At 35.6% G+C, this 17,140-nt stretch overlaps 1 non-coding gene and 1 pseudogene across 1 annotated transcript; one reads left to right on the forward strand and one right to left on the reverse strand.

Annotated features, from left to right (window-relative positions):
* The first annotated feature begins 1,014 nt into the window (after positions 1–1,014).
* Positions 1,015–1,121, forward strand: LOC145141597 (small nucleolar RNA R71). The gene has a single exon (XR_013722790.1). It is a non-coding gene; the product is annotated as a small nucleolar RNA R71 (small nucleolar RNA).
* Positions 1,122–14,797: 13,676 nt separating this feature from the next.
* LOC145140812 (dirigent protein 21 pseudogene) lies at positions 14,798–15,740 on the reverse strand (annotated as a pseudogene).
* Between the last annotated feature and the right edge of the window lie 1,400 nt (positions 15,741–17,140).

A 17,140-nucleotide genomic window follows, 5' to 3' on the forward strand; every position in this document is an offset into this window, starting at 1 on the left:
ATAGGCGCTAAAACTTGAGGTTTCGAATAAGTCACCTCTTTTTCCAACCGCTCTTTTGGTAAAGGCTCCTCCCATTCTTCCCACGCTTCTTCCTTCATGCGTTCAAATTCATCATGCTTAAGGAACTTCGTGTTTTCTTGCTTCACTAGATTTTCATTGGCACGAGAAGGGAAAGGGAGAGGTGGTCGATATGGTTTAACAACAGAAAAATCATAATCACTTTTTTTCATCCACGACGTGGCACTATTGCCTCCACGTCGTGATGGCTGGTCAGAATCACAACACTTTTATTCTTCTTCTTTATTTTTTACTTCGAGTGACTGATTAGATTCCTCTTCAAGGTCCTTCACATGCACCAATTCATCATCTTCTTTTGTATCAACGGTCATGACTTGAGCCATAGGGATTGACTCGACTGTACTTGAAGGTAGATCCGATAGCTTTTCTTGTACAAGTTTTGTTAATTGCCCAACTTGTGTGTGGATGCTCAAAATAGATTCTTGTTGAACCTTAAGTGTTGCATCAGTTGCATCATGTCTTTTTTTACTAGCTTCCATGAATCTAAATAGCATTGACTTGAGAGCATCTATCTTCTCGGATTGGACTCGTTCTAGTTGGTAGAGATTATGCTCTAGTTGTTGATATTTTGCCGTGTTTTGAGCTCTCTTGTATTCCAATTCACAATCCCTTACAGAGTGAGATCCTCCACAAGATTCGTATCTATCGTAAACCACATTAATTGATCCATCCATTGTTGTGAGCCTGTTTTCCATGGCATCGAGCTTTGTCATTACCATTGTTAGGACATCAGAAGCTTCATCTCCATTCGCTCTTCTTCTCGTGATATCCTACCCCCTTGGGTTGTGATACTCCCTTGAATGCTTGGAAAATTCTTCAATTAAAGCTTTGTTAGTAGCCGGATCCTTCTTTGTCATGGGCCCTTGTGAGTCTAGAAGTTGACGAGTGCATACATTGACTCCATCATAAAATATCAAGATTTCTTGTTGCACATTCAAGTCATGTTGAGGGCAATGTCGTAACAATCTCTTGTAACGCTCCCAAGCTTCATATAGAGACTCCCCTTCCAATTGTTCAAAATTCTGGATGTTTCTTTTAAGTTTTGCCACTTTCAAAGGAGGAGTAAATTGGTTGATGAACTCAGTCTTATAATCAGCCCATGTCGTGATTTCTCCAAAAGGAAGTGATTTTAACCATTCTTTTGCTTCACCCTTCAATGTGACCGGTAAAAGTCGTAGCATCACCGCATCTTTACTCACGTTTGGTGAGTTAAAATAATGTGAAATCTCCACCACCTCTTCTATATGCTCATAAGCGTCCTCGTGCTCCTTCCCATAAAAAGGTAGTTCTTTTAACATATTAATAATGTGCCCCGAAAGTTCAAACTTTGTCGTGGTTGGGATTTTTGGTGGATCAAGACCCCATCTGTTTTCATTCCTCATATGTCGCTTGTACTCTTCCATTGACATGGTCATGATGTCCCCCATTTTTTCCTGCTAAGATAAAACTAGAAAAACACGCGTAAAAGGAACAAAAAACAAATAAATGAAAAACTAACTTAAGCGAGACCACGACGTGGTGAAGATTACCACGACGTGGTTGCGTCTCAGAGAGAAAAAAAACTAAAATAAACAAATGAAACAAAAGTAACTTTTTGTGGTTTTTACCCCACAAAAAGGATCGAATAACTAAAAACAATTAAATTAAAAATCAAATAAGCCGTTCCCCGGCAACGGCGACAAAAACTTGATGTGCACAAATTATACCTATCAAATTTTAAATTTATAACCTAACAAACTTATACTAACTATACACCTATAGGCAGTGTACCTAGTCAGATTATAGTATAGCTTGGGTAAGTCGGGTGTCGATCACAGGGAACAATATTTAATTAATAAAATAATTACTAAAAGCTAAACTAAGAAAAACAACTAAAAGTGGGGGTTTTATCAGATTTTACAAGTTCAGAAAAACTTAAGCACTTGAATAAAAACGATTGTAATCAATATACTAAAACACTTTCGTTTAGTTTCGAATCCACCTTTTTCCTATGGTTAGTTCTTATTTATGGATTAATGAAGTTGGTTACCAAGTTATTATAATTAGCAATTCAAGTCCAAATTCACTAATATTTTCACCAATTCATGAATTACTTTCTATGGTCATACACAAGCAAAACACAAAATTAGTTATTCATTATAGATGGGCTATGTAAGATTTATCTAAACAAACATAATTATGGTCACAATTATGTTCTTTAGCACAACTAAATTTGTTGCTTTTATTACTTATCTAAGATTTGGTCGATCCTAGCTCTAGCAATTTAATGGTCACTAAATCACTAGGTAATCAAGTTCATGTAATTTAATGGTCACTAAGCTACACTACACTTGAAATTAAGCAAAAAAGTTATAAACTTTAACATGCTAGGTAATGATAATCAAACACATGCATAAACCAAATTCATATAATCCATAAAGTAAGAAACTAACTCATAGTTTTAGGTTTCAACTAACTAAACGAAAGCAAGAGTTTTTAGCCCATAATCATAGCTGGAAAACACATACACATAAGGGAAACTAGACTAATCATGATTAAACTAGGCAAACCGAATGTGTATATGCGAATCCTTTCTCCAATCTCTTTATCCTTTGATCTCTACTTGAATTCTGCCCTCAAAGGGGTCTTGGAAGGGTATTTTTTTGTTAATGGTCGCAACCTTCAACCCTCTCTCCTCTGGAATCGACCTAATGTCTGAGATATATATATAGTTGCCAAAAATCTCGACACCACGACGTGGTAAAGGCACCACGTCGTGGTCCTCGTGTTTATCCCGTATTCCCCAAGCCAGCGTCAAGAATCGCGAAGATTCCATTCACCACGTCGTGGTGGTTGAAAATCCTACTTTTCTCAAAACATAAAAGTCGTCCGAAATTGTGTCTAGTTTTCAGATCATTTTGAATCACCTTAATCGGAGTTACGAGTCATGAGATATGGTCAAAATACTGACGAGGGGTCAAGCTGTCTAGCAACATCCTTCTTGTGTCTTCTTCTTGTCTAAGCTCGTATTTTCCTGCTTCTAGCTTCCATATTGCCCCCGAGAATGTCTTTATGCTACATAACAGATATTAAGCATAATAAGTACCTTTTGTTCTATAATAAGTATAATTATAGCTTAAAGTATTAAGATATGATGTAAAATATATCTGTAGATATGCATATATTAGATATCCTTATCAAAATTGGTGGATTTGGTTAAATATGGATAATATAGGATTATTTTGATTCAAATATTTGACCTAGTAAATTTGAAAAGTTTCAAATTACACCCTTTAGGTTTTATAGTTTAAATTTGAACTTAAAAGTTTTAGTTTTTGAATTTTAAATAGTTAAACCCTAATATTTTGAAAGGTTTCAAAATTTGTCCTCAAGTTTTGGAATTTAAAATTTAACTAAAATGTATTAATTTTGAAATATTAAATTCTAGAACCCTAGTGCTTTGAAAAGTTCAAATTACCCCCTTATGGATTTTATTAAGTTAATTAAGAGTTTAATTAAAAGAGAGAATTAATAAATCCATAATAATATGGTTTATGAGTATCAAATTAAAAGTCTAATTTATTAATAGATTAAACCACCTAGTATTTTAAAAGTATAAAATACACTCTTATACTATATAGAATTAAAAGTTTAATATATATATATATATATATATATATATATATATATATATATATATATATATAAGTAAATGTCAGTCTTACCGTTAGTAGGCCTCATTCACGAAGCTGGTCTATAAGGGGTGTTTAAGGAAGCGGCCTGTAAAATGACCGCCATTGGGTATCCTCTCTTACCCACCGCATCCTTGACTAGTGGAGGGTCGTTACCCGAACGGGTAGGATAGGACACAACCTTCCATTATAAGTATAATGAAATACGAAGTAACTAAACACTTTTATAAATTCCCAAAATCTTAGTTACTTTAGAAAAAATGTGAATTTGGTGCTAATCCATGAAATTGCACATTGCACCTTGTTGGTCATTAGTGGAGCGTGTGTGGTTAACCGGCACACTAATATGGGACCAATGAAAGATGACAATGGGTAGCTTGTAGATTATCATAGATCAATGGAGCGTGTGTGGTTAACCGACACATTGATTAGGTGATATACGTCTTCGAGAGTACCAAGCTAATTTGCATGGTTATTCACACCTTGTTTGTGATCCTCGGTATCCCAGTCACAAACTTAAAGGGCATAATCGAGATTAAACATGCCATTGAAAAGTTCAATGAATCTCAAAAGATCTAGGAGTTTCAATTCATTTAAAACCTAATTTTTATTTTCGTTTTTCATGGTGGAAATTGGTAAATCGTCATTTACCTACCTTCAAATATTCTGCAGCTGCATTACGACATCCCTCTTCCGATTTGTAGAATATTGTGTTGGGTCCTAGCCTTAATATTTCATTTGGATGTTATATTAAGGATTGAATCAACTAACTTGAATTTCTCCCGTTTTGTAGATGTCAAAATCTAACAACTATGGTCTTCCCGAATCCTTTGGAAAAAGCTTTCCACATGAAGATGATATTCCACGATTGGATCATGGAAACGAAAATCATGCTTCACTTCCTCCACCTCCTTTAATAATTCTCCCTGACCCACCTGTTCGAAGACTTGAAAAGTTCAAGGTCACTCAAGCCCTACTGGCAAGCAAACACGAAGATGAAAAGTCTGTATATGCTCATGTATTGGATATGAAGTTACATATTGACAAGTTGGGAATGTGGGTGTCGATGTCTCAAGGAAGCTGGCTGTTGACTTGGTTCTTCAATCAATTCCTGACTCATATAGTGAGTTCATAAAAGATTACTATATGATGGACCATGACGCGACCCTCATTGATCTTACCTATTTGCTTATTGATGCTGAATCAACAATGATTTGGCGCACTGGTAAAGCAAATTTGACTGGTAGGTCAACCTCCTAAACTTCCATGAACATTGGCAATGGCAACATTGGAAGTCCAAAAAAGACTTCTCTTCCCAATGGAAAGGGATTGGCCAAGGTCAAACTGTTTGACCGGATGGTAAAGAGAAAGGCTGAATCTAAGATTGTTCCATGTGCTATTCCGAAAGAGTCTATTTGTTTCTACTTCCAAGAGAAGGGGCATTGGATGCGAAGCTGCCGTATCTACCTGAAGGATCGAGAAGATGGGAGAGTCAAGATGTATGACTCTGCTTCAGGTAAAATTCACTATCTAACTCTATTAACTTCCTATTTGTAGATTCTTAATACATGATGTGATAAGATTGGATTTTGATGTTTTGTAGGATCGAAGAAAAGAAAGGAAGCTTAAAGGAAGAGTGAGCTGAGTCTGATCACGAAGAAATGGATTTCGATCGTATGGTTCGAAGATCGGATTTTTGAGCTACTGTTTAAGAGTTAGGATAGATTGCTTAGAAATGTTTAGTAACATAGCTTTCATTTATAATTGCATTGTAAGGACAATTTTTTCCGCACTTTTATAAATAAAATAATTTTTTTTGTCTTATTTATATATCCTTGCAATGGCATTTGTGAAGATTGGTGTTTGTATGTTTCTACTGAAAGCAATATTGAAAAGGATGTGATTCTTAGTTATGTTATTTGTGGTAGTGTCAAAAATTTACAAATAAGGAAGATTCTCATCACCCAAGTTTCAATTGGACAGAAACTTGGAATCATGCGACTTGTATTGTATGATGAATGGGAACCTTCGTATTTGGGAAATTAAGACTAATTCCTTGTTCACATAAGTATGTGAGTCAAGTGAAGGACTATGAGATCTAGTACGCATTGTTGTGCACTAGGTCAAGTCCATCACAAAGAATGATAAGAATATTCGTCATGCTTTGCTAAAAGTTTAGTAAATATGGTTATGCTTATAAGATTAAGTGTAATTCTGAATCATTGAAAAAGTTCCAATGTATAGCAGAATGAATAAGAAGAATCAATTAGGCGGAAAGATAGAAGTTTCTCCAATCTGAAAAGAAGGGAGAGTACTTAAGTATCATGTTTTATGATTAACTTAGTGATTATGAAACCGTGTCACAATTGATCCTCTAAGTACACCTTAGCGCACTAGTATGGCTAAGAAGAGGAATCAGAAATTGTTGAAATGGTTAAATCAAAAGGTGAATCATACTTCGTTCCAAAATCAAGTCTTAGAGTCGTACTCCAAGATTGTGCATTGAGTGACACATCTTAAGAAGGTTTATAAAACACTCATCAAATGTGGAATAGAAAATGTCTTCTTATTCCTGCACATTTGAAATTGGTAAGTTGTAATGTCATGGATAAGAAAAAGACCAACTAAGACCAATTTTGTGAAATGTTTGTCTTGATGAGAACCCGCACTAACTCTTCAATATTTGTTTGTCAAGGAATGGTTCTTGAAAAGAGAGTCGTATAGGTCAAGAGGTCAGTGGGAGTCTAAATGATCTTGAAAAGTTCAAGAACTAATCAAGAGTAAACCTATTGTTTTACACTAGCACACGACTTGAGGTTTGTAACCTATCGTGTTGACATATTCTTGTTTTTCTGTGTCATTCTAGTTGAGATGACTATGCATGTGAGTTCTATCAGGGTCAACCACTTCCCACCACTTGCCTTTGGTGGTTCGGGAGCGACTGTCACTTCATCAAGATCAACCCCATGATCTATCAGGGTCTGCTCTAGGCACTTGGCGATGTCAAATGTAGAAGGCTTAGCAGCCAAGACATTCCCTTTAGTTGGGCGCGTCAACCCCAAATGTATCTTTCTATCTTCTTGCTTTCCGGGGTGACCATTCCCGGACATAGAAGAGCCAGATCATAGAATCTAGCTGTGTAAGGGCAATGTCGGAACCCTTCATCTTCAGGTTCCAGAGCTCGTGCTCTAACTTCTCATTTCGCCCCTTGGGCAGTACTCGGCAAGCATGAGTTCTTTTAAGCTTTCCCAACCCATGACATGCGCTACCGGCAGGGTTAGGGATTTGACTCGACCATTCCACCAGGTCAATGCTCTGTCGGTGAAGGTGCAGGCGGCGAACTTCATCTTGTTTGCCTCGGAACAAGCGCAAATCTCGAAGATGGATTCGACCTTCTCGAACCATCGGGTTAAGGCAATGACTCCTCCATTGCCGTCGAAGGGTTTTGGTTTTGCATTCATGAAATCCTTATAGGAACATTCATTTTGATGTCCCTGATCGCCGAGATTTTGGGGATGAGTACCACCTCCAGATCTGCTAGCCCCACCGGGGTTTATTTGCGCCATCGCTGCAGTCACGGCGGCTGTAACTGCTTCCTGGAACATGGCAGGATCGAACTGAGGAGGTGGTGGCGGCGGAGGGTCGTTGTTCTTCCTGATGGGTCTCTTTCTGGGAGGCATCTTTTTCTAAAAATAATCAGGAAGAAGAGGATGGTAAGTCCCCTAGATCTTAAATCAAGAGATATGAAACAAGATATATCTCAACCTGATAGATAAAGTGTTCTACTAAGTGATAAACAGAGAATGGTTACCAATGCAAGTAAACTATCGCTTGGAAGAAATAAGTAGCAACACTTGGAATGAATCTCTATACTGTATTCGGCTCTAGCTAAAATACTCCTATAGTATTTTAAATTGTATGCTCTGTTCTATCAATATCTTGATGTATATAGCTTGGTAAGTTTTAGGCTTGTTGCAACACCATGATCACTCCCAGACACATTTTGGTCATGTCTCAAATAAATATAGTTGATCAGGTTATATTGATCTCAGACATGATTACATAACTATCCAGGTTTAACCACAGTGTCCAACATCCAAATACTTTTGTTTTGTTCTACTCATGATATTGTTTTGTATACTTCTTATAAAATACTTATATTTTAAAAGTATACTTTTAGTTCAGAGCACTTCGGCCCCTTAGTGTTTATAGTTGTATACCATGTAAGGTTCGGTATACTTAGTTCACTATAAAAAAGAGATCTGATACCAAGCTGTCACACCCCCAAACCGGAACGGCGGAAACGTTCAGGGGTGGATGACGTCATATGTAGTATCACAACAATTGCATCATAGTAATCATAGTAAACACAACCATTACATTGAATGCACATATAAAAAGGTATTTACATCTGTTTGATTCTTGTTTTTATACAACAAAAGTATAATCAAAAGAAAAAGACGTGACTCTATATGCTCCGTCTTCTCAAAACTCCAGAAGGTACCTGTCTACTGATTTCCTGAGAATACAAGCAGTTTTGAAAGAGTATCAACATAAAGCTGGCGAGTTCATAAGCGATGTTTTGGTAATGAAAACCTGTTGATGACTCTGTAAAAATGTCCGTATGTTTCCAAGAAAATCCAATATTTTCTTTAGTAAAAATGTGATAATATCAGTTCCATCTATAACCACTTAGTTCATGCTAGCCATGTATAAACTAATATCGAACAGACAATTGATTATGTGTATCTGCCCTAAGCCCACAACCAAACAAGGAACAGGAAATGAGGCGGAAACCACACATTCCACAGTCTATCGAATATTCTCCATACGTGGCCCTGCCGCCTAAACTAAGTAATTATAGAATTAACTATGAATGTTTGTTACTGTATCCTGTTGTAGTATGGGAAAAACGTTAGTTTGCATGTCTAGTTACTACCAATATGTATAGCATAATCTGTATGAAAACCCTGGCTACCACCAGTATGTATAGTATGATTTGTTTGAAAACCCTGGCTACCACCAGTATGAATAGTATATTCTGTTGAAAACCATGGCTACCACCAGTATGTATAGTAGTTTCATTACTTAAAATAAAACTGATGAAGAATGAAATCCCATAAACAAATGTTTATTTTATACTATTGTGAGTCGTATAAGCATGCTTGATATGACCTAGTGACCTTTACGACGTTCTTCAAGTGTCGGTTAAATGACATTTGTCACCCCAGGCATGCCTGCCTAACTGTAGCTAGCAGTTCAGGTGTGGGATTGTCAGTCCCAAATAGATCTATTCAAAAATCTCACGCTCTCCCTCCAGGAGACTCTGGTTATACTATGATAAGATTCAACCTGTACCCCAAAGAGTACAATCGAAGTGTTGTCTCACAATCCTGTATTAACTAGTTTACCTGTGGTTCTGTGTTGTTCTATTGTATTTGAATCCGTTGTATACTGTATAAGGTAATAATTATACTTAAATAATTATTAAATGTTGTACTCTTGTAGTAGTATATATCATAAACTAAATCTGTCATAGTTTATATGTTACCCATGTATGTAATCTGAGTCGGTAAAAGCTGTGTATTAAATTCCCCAAACTATACCCATTATAGTTTGCTTGAAATGTTATGTACTTGGTTTGTAAATTGTTCTAAAAATTATGCGATTGTGTTTCCAAGGTAAGAGTGTCCCTTATGCTCAACATAATACAAAAGGGATAAAATATCTAAATATTTTTTAAAACGTGGTAATCGTTTGACTGTATCAATTGCATAAGTTTTAAACCCCTTAAAAACCTTTTGTTTTGGTTCATAGAATCATTTGTGTTTGGCTTGTATTTCCCCCGTGAAAACATTAAAAATCATAAAAGCGTAGGGGTATGAACTCACTGTTAGTCGTGTACAAGCGTCAAATCAACGGAATGAAATGAAGACCCTCGAGTTGTAGTGTGTGGCACTTAACGGAATCCTAATAACAATTAAATACATATATGTATCTAAATTAGCGATTTCGTTAGGTAAAGTGTTAGAAAAAAACTTGCTTTCGGTTAAGGAATGTTACCGGGACTTGATTGAATCGAGGAAAGTGGGTTTTCAGTCTAATGCACCACTTAGGAAGTGTGTACGACCGTGAATGGGGTTTACGGCCGTGAAGAGAGTTTACGGCCGTGAACTGCCTCTCTAAGGGTGTACGGCCTTTGAAGGTTGTACGGCCGTGAACTGGTGTGCGGTCGATGAAGATTTGCAGATTTGAAGGGTGTACGTCCATACACTCAAGAACGAGGATGCTGGATTCGATGTAAAACGTGTTCTAGATGCTCCGAAATGACTCCCAATGGTGATTCTCGATGATTTTCGGAAGGATAAGGGTGTTTTTTGGGTGTACGGTCAAGAGTTTAGAGAGAGAAGGAGAGAGTGTTCGGCCAGAAAAGTGTAAATGAGTGTAGGGTCTCGTATTTATAGGGGTCTTCGTGGTCGGTGGTGGGGTACACCCGATGCTGGCCGTAAACGAGTGTACGGCCGTACACGGGTTTACGACCGTAAACTCACTTAGGCCGGAAACCGATGTTTTGATCGAATGATAACTCTAAATTTCGCGAAGTTTTGGTCCCGACTCATATATAAAAATTTAATTATAAAACTAGATGATTTTCTAAACCAAGAAGTTTGACGGGAACTTAATAAAATTCAAATTTTATTAACGGAAATTGGTAAATGGAAACGGAAAAATGTTCGGGTTGTCACATGGACCCATTTTTGTCATGGCATATCTTTTGGGCCTTGGGACTAATTGTATGTGGGCCTCGGTGGGTTAGGCCCAATAAGGCAAGGATTGTGTAATTTTTCCCTTAAAACTAGGATTTAGGGTTTAGACTCTCGGGTTAGATTATTGACCTAATTTCTAATTAGGATTTTATAATTGTGATCTAGTGAGTGGATTTCGCGAGTCAGCAGCCCAACTGTGATTTGATATCTTCAGTCTGAGGTGAGTTTCCTTCACTGTATCCGTGGGTCGAAGGCACCAATGCCGACCCACTAGATTATGTTTATAGTATGAGGATTGTCTTCGTGACAGTTGTCTGTTATGCCTGTATCCTCTTGATGTCTCTATGACTCTGTTGATATGATATTATGTGGTAGTGGTAGGGGTGAAATAGATCCGATACCGGTTGATAGAGACCGAAGGGTTTGAAAGCACCAATATATGCTTAACTGTTATATATGTATGGTATGGAGTATTTTGGGGGAACTCACTAAGCTTTGTGCGTACGGTTTTCAGTTTATGTTTCAGGTACTTCTGGTTCGAAGGGGAAGGGTCCGGTCTGATCGCACCACATCCACCTATGATTTTCCGTAACACGTGATTTTAGGATTTTGTACTCTGATAATATGTTATTATGATATACTCTTGACTGTTTTTATATGATTACCGTATGATTGAAATGAATTTAAAATTGAAAATTTTATTTAAATTTTTGGGATGTTACATAAAAAGTCAATTGTAATCATGACACTTCCAAAAAGTTATAAAGATGCATATGAAAGTGATGATGAGGAATATTGTATAATAGTTTTACCACACATAGATAAATATATAATGCCACCTGTAGATAAACTTGATATGGTTGCTGAATCCCATAATGATTACTTTCGGTCGGTCTGTAAGGGTAAAAAGAAGTTGTGAAGATACACTAGTTGTAGGACAAAACCTGATACTATTCTTTTATCTTTTATAAGTATTGTAAATATTTTTAGGTTAGTTTTTTTATGTTAATTTTCAGTATATACATCAGTATATTGGGGTCTGTTGTTGTATACCCAATATTTTTTTTTATTAATAATTGGTTTGTTATTTTTAGATTTTTGTTAAGATTTACCTGTGTTAAAATATTAGTTTGACAAATTCTTCCTAGCTAGTACGATCCTTTCTTTTCCTTCCTACGCGTGTGGAGTTGATCATATTTATTTAGAACATTAGGTGCATGGGAAGAACAATATAAATATAATGTGATGAATAATTTGAATGACCAAAAAATATTTATAGTAAGGTTGATATTTTACAACTTGTAGTGGCAAATTATGATATTATGTCAAATATTTTTAAAACCGATTCGAACCAAGAACCTGGGACGAGAGCGGTTCAACCAACAACCAATTTTATGTTATTTTTTAGACCGGATCGAAACGGACGGTTTCTTAAAAAATCTAGCTGAACGATGTGATAAATACATTAAAAAATGTTTGAACCGGTTTATTTGACTTGGATAGTTTGGACCGGTTTACTGGATTTGGATAGTTGGATTTCACTAAGCCCATTAAAGTACATATCAAATAAAAAACCAGTTATAATAGATGACATTTGCCCACCGTTGCACGACTTGTCACATGTTTTTTTCATGTTAGAAACTTCAATATAAGATTTAATCACTTAAAATGAAACTTCAACACCATATGTCTCGCTTAATACCGGTACAAGGTAAAGACACATATAAAATAACAAAACCCGTTAGTAAAGAGGACATTTTCTCACCATTTTAGGCCGTCACACTAATCGTCACTTTTTTTATGTGAAACCAACGTGAATGTGTGAAGTCTGATATACAATGGTGACTCGTTTTTAGTAAACTGTCATGGAAACAATCATGTGAATTATTTTATGACCTTTACTCCTTTAGTGATGAGAAAAATGATAACCGAGACCACCCAGTTTTCAAAAACCGAAGCCATAGCGCAGTTTTGTACTAGTGTCCACGTGTCAAAATGCACGTTCATTCCCTATTTTCAAAAATTAACTCGGACCGTCCCTCGTTTGGTTAAAAGTTGCACGCTTCATCCAACCGAACATAAAAAGACAATTTTGCCCTTATTTATTTCTTTAAAATTTATTTTCCATTTAATTGTTATTTATTAATTATTTATTGATTTTTATTATAAAAATAATAATTTATTTCCTTTAAAAATAGAAAGGCTCTAAACCCTTAAAACAGATCATCTTCCTCCCCCCATTTCTTCTTCAGTGCGTATCCTCACTGGACCAGGTCACAAGTCCATCGGAGAAGAGGGAGATTCAGATTGTAGAACCAGGTTCAGATCAAACACAAATCGTCTCCATTGACGACCCTCCTCTATGTGTACAACCTATTTCCCTCTATGTATAACCTCCTCCTAAAACCACCTTCGAACTCCAAGTGTGGTGGCGACACACAACGAAAGAAGAGATTACCGGTGGTGGTGATGCTTGATCCAAAACCCCTAAATTCAAATCCTTCATGAAACCCAAAAAGTTCTCGATCTAAAACCACATATCTCCTCACGATTTCTCAAAACCCTAACGCACGTGGCGATGACGACATCATGTTGCTCTTTCTCTTTCTCTCTCTCTCTCTCTCTCTCTCTCTCTCTCTCTCTCCCTCTTTTTATATCGCATTAGCAGACACACACAAGCTGTGTTTGTGTTTTGTGTTTGATTAGGAAGAAGAACGAGGAAACAGATAGCAATGAAGGGTAAAGAGAAAAAATCAGGTGAGATCAGAGGGAGAGAAACTGATGTGTATATTTTAGGTTTTCAAAAGGATCCACCACCATTTTTGATTTCTGGAACGATTTTGAGATTTCCGAAACAATTTTCAGTTTCTAGAATCATTTGGGTTACAGGTTTCAAATTATTGAGTTTTTATTTTGGATTTATGGAGAAGAACATATTGGGAGAGGAAGATAAGGAGTGGGTGTACACATTTCCGGTGGTGCACCATTTTCCGATGGTTGTGCTGGTGGTTAAATATTCAACAAAAGAGGAATATATATATATATATATATATATATATATATATATATATATATATATATATATATATATATATATATATATAGAGGAGTAGGATCAAATGAGAACACCAAAAAGGTTGAGAACGCGAGAACAAAACATATTCATTTGTGATTCCATGTATTCATTTGTGGAGAAATGATAAATTTTTACGCCTTTAATTTCAATTGAAGAAAAAAAGCATATTCATGTTGATTGTGCGTAATAATCGCATTGGATGGATCCACAGTTTTAATTAAAATATTTTTCAATAATTAAAAATAATCAGAAATGTTAAAAATAAATGAAAAATAAAAATGAAAACAACATTGTAGTCATTTCATGTCTCGTAGGGGATTAAACATGTAAATTTAAACTAACAATGGATGAAGTGTGCAACTTTTAACCAAACGAGGGACGGTTCGAGTTAATTTTTGAAAATAAGGATTTGAACGTGAATTTTGGCACTTGGACGATAGACGATTCGTATAATTACTGTATAATATTATAAATGACAATTTTCAAAAGTAGAATGCTAGTGGGGGGTTTAATATATATATATATATATATATATATATATATATATATATATATATATATATATATATATATATATTCTTTTTATCCGTGGTTACTACCATGGTTATCAGAATCGCGATCCTGATCGTAGGATCGTACGATCCTACGATCCTAAGTATGAAAAACGATCCGGATCGTAAAAGGATCGTATTTGGGGAAGGATCGCAGGTAGGATCGTAAGATCGTAGGATCGAGATCCGATCCGATTCTACCTTCCCTTGATTTTTTTTTTTTTTTTTTTTTTGCAAATGAATTTTTTTTACCACTTTATTATTTTTTATTGTGACTTATGACTAATATTTTGAAGTTTTTATAACTTTTGAATGAAAAATTAAATGTCTCAAATATTTTTTCATGATTAAATATTATAAATTAAAATTATATTTTATTTTGTGGGATCTTAGGATCTCGATCCCAATCTTACGATCCCGATCTTGCAAACCCAAAAACGATCCTAGGTAGGATCACGATCTTGACAACCTTGGTTACTACTAGTATTAACGTAAGATAATGTTTGAATAATAATTAATGTGAAAGAATAATACTGTTACTAAAAAATATAGAGACACTATTATGATATAAGAGAAATAACTAATTCATCATAAACAAATACACAAATGTATGCTCATAAATATAGAATATAAATCATGAACCGAAAACCAGATATAAGAACATCAATAAGCAAGAATGAAAAGTTAATATCAATAATGAAGGACATAAATATTGTACTCGACAATGGCATCTCGATTGGTCGCATTTAGAAAATAAGTCCGAGCTTTAGCATACCCTCGAGCAAATCGGAAAACCACTCCCTCCAATCACCGGGAACTCTCTTTTAACAATATATTTTTAATCTTCGCTGAATTCGTCTAGTTCATCATAAACAAATACACAAATGTATGCTCATAAATATAGAATATAAATCATGAACCGAAAACCAGAAATAAGAACATCAATAAGCAAGAATGAAAAGTTAATATCAATAATGAAGGACATAAATATTGTACTCGACAATGGCATCTCGATTGGTCGCATTTAGAAAATAAGTCTGAGCTTTAGCATACCCTCGAGCAAATCGGAAAACACCACTCCCTCCAATCACCGGGAACTCTCTTACCGGCGAATTAAGAGGGTTCCGACCCAATATACTCAAAGTGCTACCATTATACCTTTCTTCATCAAACACATAGTTGTGAACCATCATAAAGCTCATATTATTCAAATCCGCAGATGCATACATCCCTTGAGCTCTTCCCACCCGAGTAGAGTTAGGTTCCGGCCCCACCGTCAAGAGGTTGTCCACCATGATCACTGCCCCAAATCCGGTGGCGGAAGTGTTGGTAATTGGGGCTGCAGCCACCCGAATGGCGGTTGCATTTGGGCCACCAACCACGTTGTGGTAGAAAAAATGGAGGTGGGTTAGGTTTTGCTTTCCACGTGGCAGCGCTGTCCGTCGCAAGCTGGTTGAGAAAGTCTGGGATTTTCCGGCGAGGAGGAGGGAGAGAAGGAGGATTATGAAGGTGGAGGCGGCTGTGGAAGTGGATATGAGATTGTTTGCCATTGAGTTCGATCTTTTAATTTGAGAAATAGCTAGAAAGTGGTGGATTGAGATGTTTTTTTCCTTTGCATGGTGCTTGCCTATTTATATATACTTGAAATTTTCTGCAGAATAATTTGTCATAAAAAATATTTCTATATATTAATACTTCTATGATGTAAACATATTGAATAAATCCTAAACTTTGAATTTGATTATAAAAAACTGATTACACGTTTTGTCAGTATTTTCTTAAATCTTCAAGCTGAATTTTTTTATACATTTACAAGGGTGGAACTGAAAATGATTATACATTCATCATTGTAAACTAGGGGCAGAACACGGGCTTTAAAACTAAGGGGTGAAATATATATATATATATATATATATATATATATATATATGATTCTTGAATTCATTGATTTTTTTTGTTTATAAAACTATAGAGTTGAAGAAGTTTTACGACGCAATTCATCTTTAAATGTGATGTAAAAAAGAAACAGTCAAAAAAATCTGTGACTGTATTTGTTTTGGGTAGGTGTACGTCATAATAATTTACAATAATACAATGTTGAAAGTTTGAGGCGATTTGAAATTAACTAATTGATTGTATTGATCCTTCATATTTTTTATTTGTCAATGTGCATGGTTTTGAAACCTCTAAGGCATCCACCACGTAAAATTGTTTGACCTTCTTCATGGTCAACGAATATAAGGTTTTGACTTTTGCTTGTGGTATCCACACAATACAATGCACCATAATAATTAACTAGGAAAAGGTCCATGATGGTTTAGAGGGTTTTTTTAGTTTGTCTTAAGCTACAAAGTTTTGATGTGATGTATTAAAATAATTTTTGGAGTAAATTACATGAATGGTCCCTATGGTTTAGGATAATTTGCGCGTTTGGTCCATAACTTGTTTTTTTAACTCGGAAAGTCCCTACTGTTTGTTTTTGTTACACATCACCACGACGTAGTGATGTGTTCATCATAGAAGCTTCACCGATGATCTGCATAGACTTCTTGGAGCCTAGGTAAAAAAATGTTTCCCACGTCGTGGTATCTACCACGACGTGACAAATTTATTTTGGAAACTTATTTATATGAATATTAGGTCAGAATTTGAGAATGTGTTGTGATTACCTACGATAAAAGGAGACCAAAACCTTCTTAGAAATCCGAAGAAAGCAGAGATTGATTGAAGAACAAGTTTTGGAGAGATCTAGAGGCAAAGAGCAATATAAATCATTTGGTTTGCTTGAGTTAATCTTATTTAATCCATTTAACTCTATGTTTATGTTTTCTTTTTAAGATTTAGTTATGGGCTAAAACACCCTAACTTTCTTTTAGCATAGATGAACCTAATAACTATGTGTTGATTTCAATTTTTATGGATTAAATTATGTTGGTTTTTACTTGTGTTTGATAGATCAACAACCTAGCATGTTAAAGTTCTAATTTTTATCAATTA

The sequence above is a fragment of the Lactuca virosa genome, chromosome 9, assembly GCF_052849685.1.
Source record: "Lactuca virosa cultivar CGN04683 chromosome 9, Lactuca_virosa_CGN04683_v6, whole genome shotgun sequence".
NCBI lineage: Eukaryota > Viridiplantae > Streptophyta > Magnoliopsida > Asterales > Asteraceae > Lactuca > Lactuca virosa.